Here is a 16094-nt window from a genome sequence, read left to right as displayed (position 1 = left end):
TCAATTAAATAAAGTATTAAAATAATAAAAAAATAAAACTTTTAAGCTGAGAATACTACCTATCTTTAGTAAGGTTAAATTTTGCACTATCTACTCTCAAAGCACTTCTTATATAAGAATTACAGAGGTGGACAGACTATAGTCATCAAGGGTGTAAATAAAGTTTGTAATGAAAATTTTGTAAATAAAGCTTTATTGGAATAGTCACATACATTTGTTTATATATCCTCTATGGCTTCTTGCATATATGCCTGCAATTTCAAGATATTTACGATATGACCCTTTAGGGAAAAAAATTACTCCTTTAGAGCATCAGAATCACCTGGAGACCTTGTTAAATCCCAGATTGTTGGGCAGCACCCCTCAAAGCTCCCAATTCAGTTAAGTGTGGGGTGGGAGTGGTGAATTTGCATTTCTATTAAGTTACACAGTCTGCTGATGCTTCTGGTCGCGGGTGTAGACAAACCTTGATTTGAATTTTGGCCTTACCCATTGCAGGTCTGAATTTGGCCAAATTACTTAATTTTTATGTATCTGGGTTTGTTCAACCATGACATAAGGCTTATTACAGATCCTATCTTCTTGGATTGTTGTGAGGATTCAATGAGATAATGCATGTAAAGCACTTAGCATGGTATCTAACATATAGCGATGAGTCAATGAAATGTTTACTATAATTATGACAAAAGTATACTTCAATGAGAGGCTGAGCAGGTATGAGAGACTATCATAGACTGGATAGAATGTTAGCTGCTGGAAAAATGGAATTTTAATAATTTTCCCAAGTTTCTAGATCTCATTCTTTGCATAAAAATTTCCCAAATGTTGGACCAGCAGAAAAAATGATGTCTCTAAATCATGTTTCTTGTAATGGAGTACAATTGAAAAGATCACAAAGGGAAAGCTATAGAAGTGCTTTCTTATTTATTGCTCTCTTGTTTGGAGTAATTTCAAATTTCAATTATTAAAAAGAAGTTAATAATTTTCCATATGTGAAGGTATGTAGTAATCAATGGTAATTAGGAAGGGGTAAGTGGGGACACGCATATGAAGGAGGTGGAAAATAAACATTTTTGTCTCAAGGAATTAATAACCTAATTTCAGATAAGACAGACCCTCATGAAACAGTTACATGAAATATCAGGCAGAGTCTAGCTAGGAGCCAGAATGAGAGACTCAGGTAATATGTACTCATGGTCATAGACAACTGGCTAGAAGAGTCAGAGGTCACTTGAAGATCAGGTGAGATTGGGAGGTAGGGAGAATCTCCTCATTTAGTAGGAGAAATGACTTCAGTAAGGTATGAAGATGAGGCAATGAACACAGAATGGTTTAAATTTAACTAGGGGCTGAAAAAAAATTAGTCACCATTGAAAACGATGCAGACAAGTAACTCTGAGAAGAGCAAATTCCATTTTTCAAGCATGCACATTGTGACACCTTTTTTTTTTTTTTTGCAGGTGTCCTTGAAAATGCTAAAGTAGTCTAAAGTTCAATAACAGTCACAAGACTGATAGAGGGTCTGGCTCAAAAACAACAAAAAAGAAAAACTCTCTAACTTTGAAAACTCTGTCAACAGATTCAGTCTACTCTATGGAGTCCTCAGAGGGGATTAGCTGGAATAGCATAAGAATTTTCCTCATCTTTTCCTCTCAAGGCATTAAGGCTGAGACAGACCACGTTTGTGGCCAGAGAGCGCAGTGTGCAGGGAAACTGGGCTTGGATCTTGGATCTCAATCCAATTATTCATTGCTTGGGCTGCAATTTTAGACAACTCTTCCTGAGGGTCGACAAGGGTGGGGAGAACGTTCTGATGGAGGCATTTACTTCCTTGTGCCTGGGTCAAGGGCTCATAACTGTCTGTCTGTGGGGAGTGAAAAAACACTGCTCTCCGTAACTTGGGGTGGAGGAGTGGCTGTCTGTCTGAAGACTGGGTCCTGGGGAGTGCCCAAGCTTCTTCAATCTTAATTCACTAAGAAAGCAGTGGGGGTTGTCTTTCTGATGCAGAGCAAGACAGCCACACCTCATCTCTGCCTGTAACAGAATCACAATTGTGTCAGGTAATAATGCTGGAGTGACTAACAATTGTGACCTCATTAAAAGAAAAAGGGGGGCACTTGGGTGGCTCAGTTGGTTGGGCAGGCATACAACTCTTGATTTTGGCTCAGGTCACAATCCTGGGGTCTGGAGATAGAGCACTCCCTTTGGGCTCTGCACTGGGCATGTAGCCTGCTTGGAATTCTCTCTCTCTTGCTTCCTCTGCTCCTTCCTTCAACCCATGGCTCATCACCCCCACCTCAAAAAATAAATAAATAAAATTTTAAAAAGAGAAAGAAAGGATACTATTCCTACTGATTAGGGGGTGATAGCCCTGGCTTTGTCATAGTGAAGACAGGCATGGTTGGGTCTGTCACTCATTTATCTCTTTCTTGTTTTTAAATTGCCAGGAGAGGAGATTTATGAAAAACCTTTGTGACTCTTCCTCTCCAGCAGATCATTTGGTCCAACCTCCCTTCACAGCATGCACTCCAGCTAATCGCCTTAGCAGTCAGACAAGATTACTGGAGATCTCATTTCTTGGAGCCATCTTTCTTTATAAAAGCAAATATTGTACAGTTTGGTTGCATTGTGTTCTCTGTTGTAAATTAACTTTAATTTTAAACATTTTTGTAGATGGAAGTTTGGGATTATTTAAAATAACAGCCACAGAAGTACTTCAGTGTGGACTTCTCAATTGTATGTCACTTTCACGTGCAGCAACTGCTGGCAGATCCCACCAGTTCCTAGTTAGGTCTGCAAGGTCACTCCTGGATCCTGACTTCTCTGCCATACAACTGAAGTCCACACAACTTTTGTTGCTCTTAATTATTCTTACTGACATCCCTCCACCAATAAAATAGATAATAAGGGATATCTATAGATTCATGTGTTTATCAAAGGCTGTCACTTACTTTAGGACCTCATTTAAATGATCCATGTCTTAAGCTTCTCAGAGACAAGACCTAATAGTCCCTTAGTAAAGTTTTACCAATGGGCATACTAGAGGAAACTAATCCATACCTTTCTTTATAAAGTATATATATACACATATATGTGCATGTATATATTTGCATATACAAAAATGTAGTTTTATATTTATATGTAAATGAATATATTTTATATAAAATTATGTTTTCATATACACAATATAAATTTATATTTATATATAAATAAAACTATATATATATTTGTAATATATATAAAAATATAATTTGTCACTAAATGGTATGTGTCCTTCCACAAGTCACTTAACCTCCCTCCCTAGCCTTATTTTCCTGATAGGGAAGCAGAGGTGAATTAGCTGAGTTTTCTCTCTTTTATCTTTCTTTTTAATTAGCTGAGTTTTCTTATATTTTGTATCATATTTTCCTTGTACATCTCAGAAATTATTTTTTTAAAGATTTTATTTATTTATTAATGAGAAACACAGAGAGAGAGGCAGAGACATAGGCAGATGGAGAAGCGGGCTCCCTGCCGGGAGCCCTGTGTGGGATCCATCCCAGGACCCTGGGATCATGCCCAGAGCCAAAGGCAGATGCTCAACCATTGAGCCACCCAGGTGCCCCTCAGAGTTTTTTTTGAAAAACAACTTCAAATTTACACTTATTTTTCAGTGCATTCTAATATTTAAGTCAGCAAGAGTCAAAATTTGGAAAATGCAGATTCTTTTCCATTTTGAATTTTCCAAGATTATTTTCTTCCTTTAGTGAAGTCCTTTGGGAAGACTGTTCAAAGAAGGAGCTCAGCTAGGGCACAACACAAGCTCTGGTGTGCTCTTCGGCAGGGGGGTTGACTGAGGGGTTTTTACCCTTAGGGGTTTTGATCAGGAAAAGAGAGGCCACCCGGAGAGGACATTCCCTGGACTTTCTACAAGGAGATGGAGGGCCCTGGCTGCAGGCATCACTCCACTCGCTTGCTCCATGCTTCTCTAGTTCAAGGAGGGGGCTTTGTGAGGTGATGGTGACAGGCTGAAACTCTGAGGTCACATTTTTTGGGCATCTCACCAATAAATCTCAAAGATGTTTCCTCATGATTGACCTAAAAACAAGACAGAACAAAGTCCAGCCACTGTACTCTTGAGCTTTCATGTGAATTGGATCAGGCAAGTCACAAAGGAAAGCAACAGATCATATTAAAATATCATTGAGGGACTCCTGGGTGGCTCATTGGGTTAAGGGAGAGGAAGTGCCTTCCTCTCGGTTCATGATCCTGTGGTCCTGGGATGGAGACCCCCGTGGGGCTCCCTGCTCAGTGGGGAATCTACTTCTCCCTCTGCCCGTCAGCCACCCTGCTCATGTGCCTTCTGTCTCTCTCTCTCTGACAAATAAATAAATAAGTAAATAAAATTAAAAAAAATATAAATCATTGAGGAGAGTGACACTATCAAAAAGGCAGGAGTTTCCTACCATCTTACCCCACCAAGAATACTCACTCACAGTCACCACAGAGGAGAGTGCCTTATGAGGATCTGGGAGCCCAGTGGAGAGGTCCTAGCACACTGCCGAGATCTGAACACGTAAGAGAACAATGTCACTCTACCTGTGACTCCTCAGCCAAGTGTCGAGAAAGTGGTCTTCTGGTCAGCGATTTCTCCAGAAGGAGAAAGTGAGAGCGTGGGAGTGGGTGCCTGCTTGCCCCAAGTGTCTGTGGCTCTGCCCATTCCCCATGTGGTATGCTGACGGGTGCTCAGAGAGGGGCTCCAGGTGCAGCAGCCACGGCTCTCGGAGGGAGGGCACCCAAAGACTAGAATGGGACTTGGTAGGATTCCAGACCCACATGGGACTGGAATTCTACCAAGTGCTTTGCAGACTGAGTCATGAGGTCCGCCCACAAGTCGTGGGGGGCACCTTGCCTGCGGCTCCCCCACCGCTGCACAGAGCTAACTGTGGGCACCCCTGCCTGGAGGGCCCTGTGTGCCAGCCTGGGCTGATGATAATGAGGCTGACTGGGAGGCAGCTCAGAAGTGTCCTAGAGAAAGCAACCAGATGCCAGCACCCAGCCAGACTTTGCAGAATCCAGAGAAGGCTTAGCATCTGAAGAATCCCCTCCCAAGAGGGAACAAAAGGTGTGAAGCTGAAGTACCCATGGAAAAGGTCTGCACAGCCCTGGGATCCCTTACAAGATTTCTCTTTTGTAGCTGGTCAGTGAAACCTGGAGGAGGTGACTGCTTCTTTAAATGGGAAGACTTTGAAAAACAGGAAAAGCAAGGAAATACACCAAATATTAAAATAATTCACTTCAGAGAGAGCATGATAGACCTATACATCTAAAAAATATTTTGGCAAAATGAGATGGACAAGCCAAATCTACTCCTTCTTTTTCCCTTGTGCCTGCCTGCATTCCTACCAGGAACATACTCTGCAGTTCTACTAGTCTAGCAGAGGCAGAAAGTTTTAGTGATGTGGGGGTTAATAAGTTTAAATAACCTCAAGAATGGTCTCATGTAACAAAATTTTGTTGAACTTAATCAAGAGTCAGAGAAGGGTCTGCATTACTGACTGTTGTAATTGAAGTGAACAAATTGAAAGTTTTTTCAAACTCATCAGTAAAAAAATTTTTTCCCAGTGACTTGCCCTAGTAGACTAGATCTAATGTTTTTTTTATTTTCAAGAACATTTTAAATAAGTCTCAAACATTTTTTAAAAATATTTTATTTATTTATTTGAAAGAGAGAGAGAGCATGAGTGGGGTGAGGGGTAGAGGGAGAAGCAGACTCCCCACTGAGCAGAGAGCCCTGATGCGGGGCTCCATCAGGACCTGAGCTGAAGGCAGATGCTTAACCAACTGAGCCACCGAGGTACGCCTCAAACACATTTTTTTTTTTTCAAACACATTTTTTAAATGAAACTTTTCAGTTGGGAATAAGTGCAAAATCACCCCATATTTGACAACTTCTAGTTAAACTAGACTAGCTAGACTAAACCAGGGCTTGGCAAACTACAGCTAGTAGACGAAATCTGGCTTATCACCTGATATATGTAGCTCTTGAGCTGAGACTACAATTTTTAACTGATTGAGAAAAATAAAAAGAATATATTGTGACATGTGAAAATTCTATGAAATTCAAATTTCCATAAATGAAGTTTTATCAGAACATGCAACAAATAAAATGTAATTTATGGATATTTGAGAACACTTATTAAAGTTTTGGGGCACCTGGCTGACTCAGACAGTGGAGCATGGGATTCTTGATCTCGGGGTCATGAGGTCAAGCCCCACGTTGGGTATAGAGCTTACTTTAAAAAAAAAAATGAATGCATCAATTTCACTTTTTCCTACAAATGTGGTCACATGGATGTGTACATACTTATGTACAGGGATATTGCTTGCAGCATTATTTGTAATGGTAAAACACGGAAACAGCCTAAGTGCTCACGAGTTGTGGTTCAGTCATACACACGAACATGATGTGGACAGTAAAAAGCACGGGAATGGATCCATAGGTATAGAATAATCCTCAGGTGTATTAGTTTCCTACTATTGTAGTAATGAAGGACCGAAAACTTAGTGGCCAAGCAACTTAATATAATGCATATATAGAAGTTAGAAGTTTAGAATCAGTTTCACTGGGCCAGAGTCAACGTGTTGGCAGTGCCGATTCCTTGTGGAGCCTCCAGGATTCTTATCCTTTCCTTTGTCTTTTCATCTCCTAAGGCTGCCTGTGTTCCTTGGCTCATAACTCCTTCCTTGATCTTCAAATCTTCGGCTTCTGACCTCTACTTCTATCATCTGATTTTTTTCTCTGTCTCTCTCCTGCGTTAGGCCCCTTGAATAATCCAGGCTAATCCAGAACGATCTCTTCTCAGGATCTTTCATTCAATCATGTCTACAAAGTTCTGTTTGCCAAGTAAGGTTTACAGGGTCTGGAAATGAGCATGTGGGCATGTTTGGGAGCTATGACTTGGTCTTATGAACTAGAGTATACTTTTAGGCAAACATAACAAGGTACACAGTGGCATGAATGGAACACTACCATTTGTGTTTTAAAAAAATGGGATAGGTATCTAATCTGTGTTCTTGTATATTCATAGACTATATCTGAAAGACACCTGGGAATCTGGAAAAGGAATTTAGGGCTGGATGGGAGTCATGAATGGGATGAATTTTTTATTTTTTATTTTTTTATTTATTTATGATAGTCACAGAGAGAGAGAGAGAGAGAGGCAGAGACACAGGCAGAGGGAGAAGCAGGCTCCATGCACTGGGAGCCCGATGTGGGATTCGATCCCGGGTCTCCAGGATTGCGCCCTAGGCCGAAGGCAGGCGCCAAACCGCTGCACCACCTAGGGATCCCATGAATGGGATGAAAATTAGCCTTTTGCTACATTTTACTTTTCAAATAGAATAGGCTTCTATACAAATTAAACCTTGGTTCTGGTCTCTTTCTTACTAAACCTTCACAAGAATTTCGATTGGTAGGTTCCTGTCAGATTTATCTTTTGGTTACTAACCTACAATAATAAGAGAGAAAGTAAAAGAAAGGTAGAAAAACCAGGACACCTGGGTGGCTCAGTGTTTGAGCATCTGCCTTTGGCTCAGGGCATGATCCCGGGGTTGAGGGATCGAGTCCCATATCGGGCTCCCTGCATGGAGCCTGCTTCTCCCTCTGCCTGTGTCTCTGCCTCTCTCTCTCTCTCTCTGTGTCTCTCATGAATAAATAAATAAAATCTTTAAGAAAAAAAAAAAAAGAAAGGTAGAAAAACCAAGTTTAATGATAATCCTTGAACTGGCTTCCAGTACTGGGATAAGTGAACACTGATGTACCCTTCACCTTCAAGACTCCATGTGAGAGTCAAGTAAAACTGTGCCCCGTGGGGCTAATGAGGTTGACGCTAGAAGAAAGTTGAAAGCTTGTTTTTCAGAGAACTGTTTCTCCCCAGCCAGCTATTGTGTGTCTTTTTTCAGACCTTACTAACAAATCCACTAGCTGTCTTTGCAGAAGCCTGAGCTCAAGGTCAACTGATAGGCTTCCAGCCTCTGAACAAGCAACGAAGGCCCTACATTCCTTCCGGAGATAAGGAACCCAAGACCACATCTGGTTTATACTGGCTCTTGGAGCATGCCCATAGCCCCTTCTTGTCCTAAAATAATCTCCTGACTCAGGGGCTGAATCTAGTCTCCTTGTGATGTGAGGTCTCCACCCAAAATGAACATGGGATGTCTGTCACATCTATTCCTTATGAATCGCCATATAGCCTCACCATTTTCATCACTGTGTTTATAATCTCTACTTCTGTGATTGTAAAAAACTTGTCCTCTCCCTCTGTGGGGAGGCAGATTTGAGGCTCGCCCTCCAGTCTCCTTGTTTGGCTGTCTCTCTTTCCTTGCTACAAACCTGACGTCCAGTTGGCTGATTGATGTGTGATTGGCTTTGCTGCACGTTGGGCAGAGGGACATGGGTTGGGTTCCATGGCTGCTTTCCAGCACACGTATCCTCTGGGCAGTCAGTGCTCTTGGGCTCTTCAGCCCAACTTCTCTTTGCCAAGATTCATCAGAAGGCAATGAAAACTATCTCCTGAGCTCCAGCGAAGAGCACTCTGCTTTTCAAAATTCTTTGAGGAAACATAGGCCAGAAACTTTTTCAAGTTCCCATTCCATTTTAAGATCTGTTTCTCAGAGAGTAGTATCACTTCAGAGCTACGAGGACTTTGGAATCATTGGGCTCAAACTTTTTTTACAGATGAGAAAACAGATTGATATGGATGAGACGAGCTCACATTCAGTGCCAAGTGCAGCCATGAAACACAGTAAGTACTCACTGCGCGTAGACGACAGGCCAGGCCGTGGATGCGGCACAGAGATGAGAAGACATAGCCTGTCTCAAGGAGCTCCCAGTTACGAATTGCTGTCAAGAGGGGTGGACAAGGTGACCCAGTGCTAGAGGTAAATAAACAACCAGTCTCAGGTCAGTGAATGAAGTGGGACAGGTGCTTTAGCATTTGCCAGGAGCTGGCATCCCAGGACCAGGGAGCAGAACAGCAGAAGAACACTTGGCATCTTGAGGGCTCTGTAGCTGTGGAGCCAGAAACTTCAAGGAGGAAAGTGGACAAGAAAGTTAAGAAGTAAATGAGGTAAGATCTTGTACATGTGTGGATTTTTTTCAATTTTTTATTTTATTTAAAGATTTTATTTATTCATGAAAGACACACAGAGAGAGGCAGAGACACAGAGAGGGAAAAACAGGCTCCCTGTGGGGAGCTCGATGTGGGACTCAATTCCAGCACCCTGGGATCATGACCTGTGCCAAAGGCAGACACTCAATCACTGAGCCACCCAGACGCCCCTATATGTGTGGATTTTTTTGTTCTTTACTGAAATTAGAAGTGTTGACAAACTTTCTGTAAAGAGCCACATACTAGATGTTTCAGGGTTGGCAGGCAGCATATATCCCTATATGCATATATTCCTTTTTGATTTTTATACAACCCATTAAACATGCAAAACCCATTTTTTTTAATGTGAAGCCAAAAGTGGGGCTTGAACTCACAACCTAAGCTGAGATCAAATAACCAACTGAGCTGCCCAGTTGCCCCCACCTTGCAAAAACCATTCCTGCAAGCCAGATTTAGTCCACAGGTCATAGTTTTCTAACCTGCATAGGCAACGAGTAACCTTTGGAGATTTTTCTACGTTTTAAAAATTGAAGTATAGGGGCGCCAGGCTGGCTCAGTTAGTTGAGCATGTGACCCTTGATCTCAGGGTTGTGAGTTTGAGCCCACACTGGGCACAGAGCTTACTTACTCAGACAAAAAATAAATAAAAAATGAAAAATAAATACAAAAAAATCCCCTCATCCATAAAAATTGAAGTATAATTAGCATACAGTGTTATATCAGTTTCAGATGTGCCACCTACTGATTTAACCATTCTATACATGGTGCTCAACATGATGAGTGTAGTTTGAATCCTCTTCACCTATTTCCCCCATGCTCCCACCCACCTCCCCTCTGGTGACCATCAGTTTGTGCCCTATAGTTAAAAGTCTGGGTTTTTTCTTTTTTTTTCCTTTTTGATTTCTCTCTTTTTTTCTTTGTTCCTTTGTTTCATTTCTTAAACTCCATATATGAGTGAAATCATAAGATATTTGTCTTTCTCTGATAGACTTATTTCACTTAGCATTATATTCTTTTTTTTATAATAAATTTATTTTTTATTGGTGTTCAATTTACCAACATACAGAATAACACCCAGTGCTCATCCCGTCAAGTGCCCGCCTCAGTGCCCGTCACCCATTCACCCCCACCCCCCGCCCTCCTCCCCTTCCACCACCCCTAGTTCGTTTCCCAGAGTTAGGAGTCTTTATGTTCTGTCTCCCTTTCTGATATTTCCTACCCATTTCTTCTCCCTTCCCTTTTATTCCCTTTCACTATTATTTATATTCCCCAAATGAATGAGACCATATAATGTTTGTCCTTCTCCGATTGACTTACTTCACTCAGCATAATACCCTCCAGTTCCATCCACGTCGAAGCAAATGGTGGGTATTTGTCGTTTCTAATGTCTGAGTAATAGCATTATATTCTCTAGATCCATCCATGTTGTTGCAAATGACAAGATTTCATTCACTCTTTTTTATGGATGAGAAATATTCCTTTATCTACATATACCACATCTTTCTCCGTCCATCTATCGGTGGACACTTGGGTTGCTTCCATAACTTGGCTCTTGTCAATAATGCTGCAGTAAACATAGGGGCGCATATATTTTTTCAAATTAGTGTTTCATTTTCTTTGGGTAGCAGTGTGACGGCAGGCTCATATGACAATTCAATTTTTAATATTTTGAGGAACCTCCGTGCTGTTTTCCACGACGGCTGTGCCAGCTTGCATTGCCACTGAAGACTTTTAAACAGGATACGACGTGATCAGATTTGAGCATTGGAAAGAGAGCTCTGGTGACAGACAGACTGGGGGCCATGGGGAGAGTTAGGTGGGAAAGGATATTTCAAAAAAGACCTATAAGGAGGCTAACCAGGATAGTCCAGGGAGAAATAACGAGGGCCAGAACCAGGGTGGTGGCGGTGATGTCACTTGTTGGCAGCTGGGTCGAATGCAGGCAGCACGAATGAATGGATGTGGTGTTACTTTTCTCTCCTCCTTCCCACAAGCTCCATGGGACACTCTTCTTGTGGGCTGGGGTGAGGGTGACAAGTGGTGGAGGGCTGCCATCAGCTCAGGCCCCCTCTGCCCAGGCACAGCGTCACCCTGGAGGACAGTGCAAGCCCTCTGAGCGGGACACCCCGTTCCCTGGCAGCCCCAGGAGCCGGGGCCAGGTCTCCTGCCTCCTGCTCAGGCGCACACTGGGCTACACCGACTCTGCTTTGCTTTGGGGTCAAAGAGTCTCATTCTCTCTTTGAATTAAGCATTTCCACAGAATTATCTTACTGCATCTGCCAGCACCACGTCTGGGTATTTATTCCAACTTTATTCTAATTGCCAGGAGCGCCTGTGTTATGCTTTTCTCCTCTTTTGTTTACAACCAAGGAGGGTTTCCTGTTTCAGGTGTAAAAGATAGGGCAAGAGCCAGGGGACCCTGGTAGGGTTTAAGTCCCGTCTTTTCCTTAGCTCAGTGCTGATTACATCGTCCCTTCTTGTGGGAACAGGGCTGCCTCCCAACAGACGACTTGTGTACATGCTCTTTGCATGTTTTCTGTCACTTAGATTCCGTATGCTACTTACTGACCCGTTTCCCTTTTATCCCAGGGACCATCTCTTCTTCCCTTATCTGTCTGTCCGGGTTTCTCTCTGAGTGCCTCTTTCATCTCTTCAGGGTTATCTTTCTCCCCCCAGGACATGGATACTTTTTTCAGGATTTTCTTGCCGTTCCCAGGGTAGAATTCGTGCCTCTTTTACCTCTGTCTCCTCCTCAAATGCTTTATTGCCATTTCTTGAATTATATCTCTAATAAGTAGCTCGTACATTCTGATTAGTATGTGTTTGCGAATGCTTCAAATATAGATGACCCCAGGAGAGATTTTCCACTTTCCTTCTTTCCTGCTATTTCATTGGATAAAAATTCATTATGGGCTTTGGGGATATAAGGGCCCATATCAGCTTCAGCTGTACTGGAGAGGGGTGCGGGGCTCAGGAGAGTGCACCTGGTCTTTGTTTAATGTGTCTTTATTTGAGGAATTAGTGCCCTCATTTATGTAACACGCACAGAGCAATGTTTCCAGCCGAGAATGTTCTCTCCTTATGCCACACCTGCTAATTTAGTCAAGGCTGGCCTATATTTTTCTTACTGTTCATGTACTTTATTATTGCTTCTATCATCTGTAGATCATTTTATGAATCTATCCAAACACAGAAGTCGGATATTTCTATTTGGACCTTAAACTTTTCACCTGAGATGGTGCAGATATGGTGACAGACCTCTTACCTAGCCAGGTTAAGTTCCAGATTGGAACATTCTGGACTATGGTCCTCACCGGTAGCAGTGGTGACAGTGATGAGAATGGTGGCCTTAAGAGTTTTCAGTAACATTTATCCAGTGTTTACCATGGGCCAGATACTGTGCTAAGCTCTTCATTCGTGAAATTTGTTGGGTCCTCAAATCAGCCCTCTGAGTTACAGACTTTTATCCTGTCATTTTACAAATGAGGAAACAGACTTAGGGAGATTAAGGTATTTAACCCAGGACTGGATGATGGCACAAGCATTCACCTGTATTTATCAAGCCGCTTGTCACCAGTTTGGGTCATCTTATATACAGATGTGTTTCCTTGAGGCACCATCAAAAGATTTGTCAAGGTTAGGATTATCCATCACAAAGCTTGGTTTATTCCGTTTTGGGTTCTCAGCACCCACCCCACCCAGGGGATGTAGTTTGGGATTTCCACTGTTGTGGGGATTCAGCTTCCCTTGGGTAAGGAGACACCGTATTCCCCAAAGTGAACCCTAAGCGCACCCAGCTCCAAGGCCGACACTTCACCAGGAGACATAGTGCTCAGGGCCCATGATACCTTTAGGAAATGTTGCAATTTCTTTTAAGATCAGAAGAAAAAAATAAATTTCTAGGTAAAAAAAAAAAATCTTAATATATAATACTAATATATTTGTCCTTATACCAATGCAATCACAAATGATCATTTTGATTGATTGATTTATTGACTGAAGAAGAAACCCGTGAAGGCAAAAATGCCAAAAATGCCATGAAAGTCACAGCATGGTCCTGCTAGCAAAGTCCTCCTGCAGAGCCCAAACGGGCTCTCTGGGCCTCCTAGCTTTTGCTTCTGTTCTCAGTTGTCTCCTCAGCACCAAAGCGAGAGAAGCATCTGGAGTCAGACCCTTTGCCTGGAGCACTTCAACCAGGCAGTTGCTTATCTCCTGGGAGGCTCCTTTTCCTCACAGATGAGGTGAGACTCCTGTCAATACGAGGATGGAATGCAACATTGCTAACCCGGAATAAGGGTTCAGTAGGTGTTAGCTCTCTTCCAGACGCCTCATAGTTGCAAAGGTCGCCAGAAGCCACATCTGAAATACAGGATCCACAGAGAAGTAGTATGTAAAAGGAAGAGGGGGTGAATAACTAAATGACATGATTAGAGCCACCCAAATGAAAAGGTATTTTATTTTCAACAACACTGAACTCATGCCCTGAATTTTTGCCAGTAAGCTTTTGAAGTCTATGTGCAGTCCTGGTTTAGGACTGAGTAATTGGGTCTAGAAGCAGACTGCTTGGGTTGGAATTTGGTTCAATCACTTACATGCGGTAGAACTTGGGTAGTATCCTCTACTTGGGTAGTAAGTAGACCTCTCCGGTCCTTGGTTTTCTCAACTGTGTAGTGGGAGTATGAACTGTAATTGCCCTTATCAAGTTGTTTTGAGGATTAAATGAGTTAAACCAGAGCTTCTAGAATGGAGCCCAGCATATATGGTATGAGCTCAATAATATTAGTCATATTGTTGCTATTATTATGATTGATAAAGAAAATGAGCTTTTTTTTTTTTTTTTTTTTTTTTTTGTCCATTGAGGCATTTTATTTGCACGTATGAATTACATCCCTAGAAAAAGAATCCCAGGATTTTCCCTCCTGTGTGTTTTCTTCTTGCTTCTTCGTGGTCCATGATGCCAGCTGAGATTGTCAGTACAATGAAACCAAACTGGCGGGATGGGAGCAGGTTATTCTGCCATTTTTCTAGATCTTTCAGTTGTACATCAAATCTGGGGCTGATGACTCCTCACTTGTTAAACCTGCCTGTGAGGTTCACAACAATTTTCCCAGCTCTGTGATCATCGATGATTTCAAATTCGCCAATGTAACCATGCTTCATCATCACAGTGAGAAATCGGACGATGACTTTGGAGCATGGCCTGATAAGAACGCGGGGCTTGCCTCTCTTTTCAGCGTTGTTGATGCTCTTGAGAGCATCTGCCAGGACGTTCATGCGCACCATTGTGGTGGCTCGGAGAGATGGTGGAAGGAGGACGGGAGGGGCGAGCGCACGGAGTTATCGAAAATGAGCTTTTTTTCAGAACTTGGGTTCTTACATCTTTCCCTCTGTATTTATCTATGATTCTTTGCTTTCCATATCTGGTCATTTACTAATTACATATGCAACACCACTCTCTCTGATAGTTTATTCTATTTTTAAAAATCTTTATTATCATTTTTTTTTGCAATCCTTATCAAAATACCAATAGCATTTTTCACAGACTAGAACAATAATCCTAAAATTTGTATGGAATCACAAAAGACCCTGCATAGCCAAAGCAATCTTGAAAAAGAAAAACAAAACTGGAAGTAACACGATTCCAGATTTCAAGATAAGCTACAAAGTTGTAGTAACCAGAGTGCCTGGCTGGCTCGGTTGGTAGCACATGTGACTCTTGATCTCGGGGTGGTAAGTATAAGCCCAATATTGGGTGTAAAGATTACTTAAGAAATAAAAAAAAAATAGCAAAGTTGTAGTAATCAAAACAGTATGGTACTGACACAAAAATGGACATATAAATCAATGGAACAGAGAACACAGAAATAAACCCACAATTATATGGTAAATTAATCTTTGACAAAAGTCAAAGTTGACAAAATAGGAAAAAGACAATCTCATTAACAAATGGTGTTGGGAAAACTAGACAGCCACGTGCCAAAGAATGAAACTGGACCACTTTCTTATACCATACACGAAAAATAAACTCAAAATAGATTAAGGACTTAAACATGAGACCTGAATTCACAAAAATCCTATAAGAGTACACAGGCAGTAATTTCTCTGACATCAAGGGAAACAAAAGCAAAAATAAACTATTGAAGCTACATCAAAATAAAAAGCTTCTGTCCAGCAAAGGTAATAACTAAAACTAAAAGACAGCTTATTGAATGGGAGAAGATATTTGCAAATGATATATCTGATAAAAGGTTAGTATCTAAAATATATAAGGAACTTATACAACTCAACACCAAAACTCGGAAAAAAACCCAAAACCAAAAACCCACTTAAAATATGGGGAGAAGACATGAACAGATATTTGTCCAAAGAAGACATCCAGATGGCCAACGGACACATGAAAAGATGCTCAACATTGCTCATCATCAGGGAAATGCAAATCAAAACCACAATGAGATATCACCTCACATTTGTCAGAATGGCTAAAATAAATTTTAAAAAAAGAAGCAGCAGGTGTTGGCAAGGATCTATAGAGAAAGAAAGCCTGGTGCACTGTTGTTGGGAATGCAAGCTTGTGCAGCCACTGTGGGAGATAGCATGGAGATTCCTCAAAATAATAACAGACACATATATATGATGGAACTTTTCTCAGCCATAAAAAAAGAGTGAAACCTTGCCATTTGCAACAACGTGGATGGTGCTAGACAGTATTATGCTAAGTGAAAAAAGTCAGAGAAAAACAAATACCATATGATTTCACACATATGTGGAATTTAAGAAACAAAACAATGAACAAAGAAAAGAGAGAAAAACTAAACCAAACCAAACCAAAAGACCCAGAGTCAACTATAGAGAACAAAAGGATGGTTACCAGAGGGGAGGCGGGTGGGGATGGGTGAAACAGGTGAAGAGGATTAAGAGGACACTCATTTTGAGCACCGAGTA

At 41.5% G+C, this 16094-nt stretch overlaps 1 pseudogene; it reads right to left on the bottom strand.

Moving 5' to 3' along the window:
- Positions 1 to 13977: 13977 nt before the first annotated feature.
- LOC112670420 (40S ribosomal protein S15a-like) lies at positions 13978 to 14480 on the bottom strand (annotated as a pseudogene).
- Positions 14481 to 16094: the final 1614 nt, after the last annotated feature.

The sequence above is a fragment of the Canis lupus genome, chromosome 2, assembly GCF_003254725.2.
Source record: "Canis lupus dingo isolate Sandy chromosome 2, ASM325472v2, whole genome shotgun sequence".
NCBI classification, from domain to species: domain Eukaryota; kingdom Metazoa; phylum Chordata; class Mammalia; order Carnivora; family Canidae; genus Canis; species Canis lupus.
This window is presented reverse-complemented; position numbering and strand designations above follow the sequence as displayed.